The following is a 7,912-nucleotide window of genomic DNA, read 5'->3' on the forward strand; positions in this document are numbered from 1 at the left end:
AAAACAAATCATGGATTTCCTCACTTGTCACAGATTGGCTCCTCCTCGTGGTCGCTGTCGATGAGGTTTGACTTGGCAGCTGAAGATCCCAAGCCAGCATCACAGAACGTGTCCTTAAGAAATGACAAAAGGGGCTCCATGGCGATTAAGGATGGCAAATTGTTCATAACGAGCCATGGGAGATCAGCGGCAGGGCCATCGATGAGATCGACGGCTGTCGAACCCGAAGGGTCGGGGTGGGCAAATTAACATGTGACATAGCCCGCATCAAGTTGTCGCTGTTGACGACCTCGATGTAGTAGCCAGCGTCCGCAACATGCCAGAATACTCTAGCCCGCTGATGAAAGGCTTCATCTAGGTCCAGTCATTGTTATCAGATTCCTTGGCAGCCACCTCACCGATGTCGGGCAAAGAGGCCGCGGTAAAGCTCTTTTGGGACATTCGCCCTCGAGATCCCTGGTAAACGTAGTCGGGCTTAGGTCGACACTCTGGAGTGGGGGAGGGGGTGGGAATGGGGATCTGTGGGAAAGGGGGCATTTCACAGGCGTCATCTAAGAAACTTAGGGCGGCGAGGGTATGTATATCGGTGGGTAAACTGCATAGGCAGCCCGACAAAGGTTGACGATGGAGGCGGCATGGCGGTGGCAGCGGCGACCTAGTTAGGTTTCAAGCGAGGTAGGGGTGGTGTGTATGTGTGTGAGTGGGGGATTTGGGGTGAGCGAAGGATTTGGGGGGGTGTGGAGGGGGTCCAAGGTGGTGTTTGAGGAAATGCCGCGGGTACTGAAATTTTTACTAGGCGGGAGTAAAATGGTAGGGCTACCGAAAATTTGGATCAAGGGTTTGAAGCAGAGCAGGGCGGGAGTAATGAACATCACAAACGGTTAAAACATAATAATCATGTGCTATCAAGCGGAAAAACACTCTAGTCGAGCAGATATTTTTGAGATTGCAAGGGATGCAGGCGGGATTAAAATGCCGGGGCTACTGAAATTTGGATCTATTGATTGAAGCAGAGTGGGAGTAACAGACATCGCACACGGTCCACACATACTAATTGTGTGCTGTCAAACAAAAAAACCTTCTAGGAGGGTAGATATTTTCGAGATTGCAAGGGAGTAGATATTTTTGAGAGGGGGAGGGAAGCCTCATGGAGCCCAATCTACTATGATCATGTGGGTGATAGGGGTAGGGGCACGGCACATGGGTAGTCCTAGGGAACCGTGTCTGTTTCATACCCGACTGCAGATGGTTGTTACGTCCGACTCGTCTGCTATTTATAAATTTGGCAAAAAACGTAGGAAATGGTCAGAACACGAACACACTTGCATGTGGACCAAATATATGTATGAAAAGGGTGGTTTGATGTTCAAATACCCAATGCAAAACTTTGATGTGGCACCTATCGCACAAAGCACACGTTATTATTTCTAGCCCCCCCCCCCCAGACACACACACACTTCATGTAATCATGTTGGTGGGAGGGCAATCCTAGCTATGAACGCATGCCCCCAAATAGCTAGGTCCAACATCTCACCCTACCGTAACACAAAACCGAAAGGAGTACATCATATGTTTGGGGCAGGTTTGAATACCAAAAGCACGACATTTTGATGTGGCACATGCATGTGTCAAAAATTGCATAGTCCCCACACAAATCTGGTTCATGATGCGTAATGTGCTTGCCCCCCCTTCGACCCGGTGGAGGGATTCGTGCGCACACATGCGCTCAAAGTATAATATGTTATCTCTCACATATTGACATGCATGTACCGTACCATATAAGACGAAACAATTTAATCCCCTCCTAATTATAAGTAAATTAACCTCTTTCGCTGTCGGTCAAAGTGATTGACCAAGCGGGCACACAGAGATGGGCGAAGCATCTCGCTGATAACCTCGCGAGTGAGTGCTAGAGGACAACCTCCATTGCTTGCTTGTGTGCCAAACACATGTATGGAGATGTGTGGTTGTGATGTTTGAATACCTAAAATATATGCAGAACTTTGATGTGGCACCTGCCTCAGAAACCTTTAAGTCCCCCACACGAACCGAGCTTCATGACACCTAGTATATATATGCTGCCCCCTCCCCTCTTCGACGCGTAATATATACTCCTACATATTGTAACACAACCCGAAAATAATCCTCCTTGTTCGTCAAATTACCTTTCTCGTTGTGTCATATTAGATGGACAACAACCTCGCAGGCCCATGGAGGGAAGCATCACAGGAGAATGAGTGACAACCATCGTCTTCACGTGGACCAATGTGTTGGTGATGTTTTTAATACCCAATATGCACAACTTGTCTGTGGCACCTGCCACGGAGCGAGATTGTTCATGATGTGTGTGTAGTATGTGCTGCCCCGGCCCCCTCCTCCCCTCTTCGACGCGTACTATATACTCCTATAACACAACCCCAAAAGAAACCTCCTTGTTGGGTCAAAGTGACAGGGGACAACCTTGCGGGCCCACGTATGGAAGCATCGCACGCGAGTGATTGTCCTATATGACGCATAGTATATGTTGCCCTCGACCACCCTCTTCAACGCATAATATATATATATACTCCTACCGTACGTAACAAAAACCAAGAAATGACCATCCTTGTTGGTCAAATTAACCTCTCTCACTACATGTCATAGTGCTGGACGGCGACCTTGCAGGCCCACAAAGAGTTTCACATGCGAGTAAGTGTCCTAGGACCACCGCGTGCATATGGCCCAAAGATGCATGTCAAACTTTTTCTACATCGAACATGCGACCAAAGGAGTTTAGTGTTAAAAATTGAAAAAACATAGATAAAATTTGTCTTATTTTTATACATTGATTGATTTCCCAGGGATTTAATGTGCAAAAATCACATTTGATCTATATGAGACCCATGATAGTGCACGAAAATGGATTGCAAAATCATGTGTGTATGTGTCCCTGGGTGCATGTTTAGTCCCCATGCGAGAAATTTCTAACATCAAGAATCTGGATTTTAAAATCCAGTAAATCCGAAACTAAGTTGAAATTCATGAAACTTATCGTCGTGTCATATGGACATCAATAGACTGTGATATTATTATAATTTTCAAATTTGAGACAAGTTTTTATGTAATCTTCTTACATATAGGAAATTATCAATAATTATCAACCAATATCACAAATGGACTCTTTATTCGAACCGTGTGCGTTAGACCAACAATGTACATGTCGTGCTTCAGTTAATCAATAAAGTGGCAAAATTAATCATCAAAAAGGCAAAATCAATATAATACGTGCCGCGCAACCTTCCCGTGTGTTGTACGAGCATGCGTGAGTTGACGAGACGCATGCTAGCAGTCCGCCGCATAGGCAGACCGAGAGGCGGAGGCATGCACGTGTTGCCTATACACTCACCGTGGGGCGTGCTAGTAGATGTGTGAAATGACGGTAGGCATGCCAGCAGTCTGTTGTGCAGGCTCACCGGGAGGCGAGCCAGGCCTTTGACCGCCACCCACCTGGCTCCCACCGCTCCATATTAATGGCGCGCCCGATCCGCTGGTCATAATAGGCGGCTGCACACCCCGTCCATAGTTGCCACCGCCGCATGGAGTGTATTATGATTTTGTCGAAGTGCACCATCGGTGGGAGTGGCGACGCCGGGGCTGGTGAAGCACCCACGCAATGCATGAAGCTGGGCGTAGAGGTTGTTGTCACCTCCGACGAGGTCTCGCGCGGGCAACAGTGCGACATTGACTTCGTTGCCGTCGTCGTGCCTCCCCAGCCAGAGGAGGAGGTCTACAACTACTCTGGCAACGACTCCAACTCCGATGGAAACTGGTTAATCACCCCTTCCCTTTTGTTGGGAATAGAAATCCTTGGTTATGTTCACCCAGTCCATGAAATTAGAGTAAGATTCATTAGATCCGTGTAGTGTATTGATTGTTTGAATGGTATCTGTGGTTAGTGATTAATTGTTTGTTCTGTGCAAATGATTTTTTGCTAATAGTCTTACTAGGGTTAGCGTGCGTGCTAATAATTCATAGCCAGATCTTGAGAGTTGATTTTGAATGTCATCGGTGGCACACTCAGAATGTTTGTTCTGCCTTTTTTCTAGATCGCATCTCGGTGGCACACTCAGTGGGGCGCCGCGCCTCTTAATCTTGACTGTCGCCGGCTATCTGTCGTTCATGAATTTGAACTCCACGGAGCCATCATCTCCTCCCACCAGGTTCTTCGTTCAATGCCTATGCATCCCGGCATGCTGCCTGCTGCACATACCCCGCACGGTGGACACATGGCTGACATCCCGTCAATTCGAAAAACTCCAGCATCTTGAGTTCTACCATTACTATGAAAATAGCTTTCCACCAAGCGTTGTAGCTATGCCCTCACCACCAATGTCCATCTCATGGTTCTCCTCCTCTCTCCACACCACCACCCTGACCCGGTGGCATCTACCAGACAATCTTGTACAAATGCTTTGACTCCCACTACTAAAAAAACTCGCGCTTGTGGTGGTTGATCTCTCGGAGGCCTCACTGCACAACATCATCCACTCCTGTTGCACTGCCCTAGAGCGCTTGTTGTTTATTTTTTGAAAAGAAATCTGTATCCGTTGTCTCCAAATAAAGTCGCCTCACCTTGTCAGCATTGGAATTTGCTTTAAAGGAGTGGAGCTCATCATCAAAGACGCCCTTCACTCCAAAGGCTGCTCCTTCATTACCGTTATGCACCTTCGCAAATAATTGTGGTCTCTATGCCTAAACTAGAGACCTTGGGTGTAATTCCTGATCCATTTGAAGGTTACAAGATGGTGGTTGGCTCCACACTTATTCAGGTACTGTATATTATCATCAACACTTTTGTAATCATAAGCTGCATTTTTCATTTGTGTGCGTAAGTTTTATATCATCAACACTTCTGTAATCATAAGCTGCATTTTTCATTTGTGCGCATAAGTTTTATATAATTTTGGAGTATGCTTTTGGTACTAATATTATGTTCTATGCTCAATGAAGAGTTTGTCCATGGGTAACCTATCAATGGTGCTGGATTCTGTCAAGACCATACATATCAGCATGTGGTGTTTCGATCTAAACATGATTATCGGCTTGATGCTTTCCATGTGTGGAGAATTTGTATATAGAGGTGATGATATCAAGCACATTGATATACTTTACTAGAACTAACCATTCAGCTGTACTATTTTATTTAGACATTAACAATTTTCAGTCTTCATGTCTATTTAGGCTAAAGGACATGGACAAAAAGGTATAACCAATCAGTGGCATAGGAAACACCGTGATTTTCTCAATTCTCATGACATTTGTTTGAGGACAATAACACTAGAAGAATATGCATCCAACCATGCAAACACTTACTTTTTCACATTCTTCCTGTTGAATGCGAGAGTACTATTGTCGATGAGGATTAAGTTTTTTAACAAAAAAATTCTCATGGATGGACAAGTTGAAAAGCATAAAAAGAAGTTTCAGGTGGACAAAAGGGTTCTGAACGTGCCCAACATCTATTTACACAACTTGTCTTCATGTACCAGTAGATTTTTTGGCTAGGGTCTTGATTTTATGGATCAGACCGATCCATTTGATTGTGACTGCCGAAAACTTTGGTTGAGTTAGTTGTTATTGTCCTGTTCAATCTAGATTCTGTGTAAACCTGATGAACAATTAATCATCGTGCTTTTGTAACTTCTGTAAGCTAGGGTTAGATATTGCTGCCCCTTTCAACTCAGCTTTGACCCATATTTTCTTTCATACAAACCGGAGCTTCTATCAAGAAGCCTCATGGTTCTGAGAGGGAACTTGCTCACATGATCTGTGTGCGAAACGACATACGATGTATCTTCCCACCTTGATTTATTTTACAGAGGCAGCATGCAACTATGCTAAACTTATGAAATTATTTAGGTTTCATTTCGCCTTTTTATACATTGATTTTCCTAGTATTTTTAACAAATCGCCACCACATTATTATCACAAACGGTCATATTAGTCCAACCGTGGGCATTGAACTAACCATTCACTACCGCAGGCAACTGTTTGATTAGACGGGACGACTGTGAGCAGTCCACCGCACACGCTCACCATACCGGGAAACGAGCCGCGAGTGATGCAATTTATTGCTGGTTTTGGGCTTTTGTTTTGGCCGCCTCGGGAAGGTACATAGAACAGTCCTACGTTCTCATCTACAAGCACCGCCGTCGAGGATCGCCGCCTGCTGCGAGATGGAGGACGAGCCGGCCAAAAAGTAGGGGCGGGTCGAGCCAGAACCGCAAGAGCCTCCGGCGAATGTGGACTTCATTAGCAGCCTCTTCGACGAGATGTTGGTAACCATCATATCCCACATCCCCATCAAATATGGCGTGCAAACCATAGTCCTCTCACAGTGGTGGTGCCCCCTCTGGCACTCCACCCCCTGGACCTCATCATCGACCACGAGTTTGTTGGGGAATGTAGTAATAATTCAAAATTTTCCTACTGTCACCAAGATAAATCTAGGAGATGCTAGAAACGAGAGAGAGAGGGAGTGCATCTTCATACCCTTGAAGATCGCTAAGCGAAAGCGTTACAAGAACACGTTTGATGGAGTCGTACTCGCTGCGATTCAAATCACGGAAGATCCGATCTAGCGCCGAACGGACGGTGCCTCCGCGTTCAACACATGTACAGCCCAGGGACGTCTCCTCCTTCTTGATCCAGCAAGAGGAGAGGACAAGTTGAGGGAGAGCTCCGGCAGCATGACAACGTGGTGGTGGAGCTTGCGGTTTTCCTGCAGGGCTTCGCCAAGCTCTATGGAGGAGGTGTTGGGGGAGGGAGGGGCTGCGCCAGGGGAAGGGTGTGGCAGCCCTCCCACCCCCCACTATTTATAGGGTAAGGGGAGAGGGGGGGCGGCCCCCTTTAGATCCCATCTACAAGGGGGGGCGGTGGCCAAGGGGGGGGGACTTGCCCCCCAAGTTTGGTGGGAGGCGCCCCCACCCCCTAGGGTTTCCAACCCTAGGCAACTTGGGCCCTTGGGGGTGCACCATCCCACTAGGGGCTGGTTCCCACCCTTGTTCAGCTCATAAGTCCCCCGTGACAGGTGGTCCCACCCGATGGACCCCCGGACACCTTTCGATGGTCCCGGTACAATACCGATAACCCCCGAAACCATTCCGGTGACTAAAATTGGACTTCCCATATATAAATCTTTACCTCCGGACCATTCCAGAACTCCTCGTGATGTCCGGGATCTCATTCGGGACTCCGAACAACCTTTGGCAATCACATACAATTTCCCATAACAACTCTAGCGTCACCGAACCTTAAGTGTGTAGACCCTATGAGTTTGGGAACCATGCAGACATGACTGAGACATCTCTCCGGCTAATAACCAACAGCGGGATCTGGATACCCATGTTGGCTCCCACATGTTCTACGATGATCTCATCGGATGAACCACGATGTTGGGGATTCAATCAATCCCGTATACAATTCCCTTTGTCCACCGGTATGTTACTTGCCCGAGATTTGATTGTCGGTATCCTCATACCTCATTCAATCTCGTTACCGGCAAGTATCTTTACTCGTTCCGTAATGCATGATCCCGTGACTAACTCCTTAGTCACATTGAGCTCATTATGATGATGCATTATCGAATGGTCCCAGAGATACCTCTCCGTCATACGGAGTGACAAATCCCAGTCTCGATTCGTGCCAACCCAACAGACACTTTTGGAGATGCCTGTAGTGCACCTTTATAGCCACCCAGTTACGTTGTGACATTTGGTACACCCAAAGCTGTCACACCCTGATTTTCATGCCACTACACTTAAGCTAACAATCATGATAAAATGTGGTTTGACAAAAACTTTTGAGTGTTTTGGACCTTGCCTTGATTGGTTTTTGTCTGTTGTTTGCAAGTGCTCTAAAAATAAAACAAATC

This window comes from Triticum aestivum, chromosome 6B (genome assembly GCF_018294505.1).
Source record: "Triticum aestivum cultivar Chinese Spring chromosome 6B, IWGSC CS RefSeq v2.1, whole genome shotgun sequence".
Lineage (NCBI taxonomy): Eukaryota > Viridiplantae > Streptophyta > Magnoliopsida > Poales > Poaceae > Triticum > Triticum aestivum.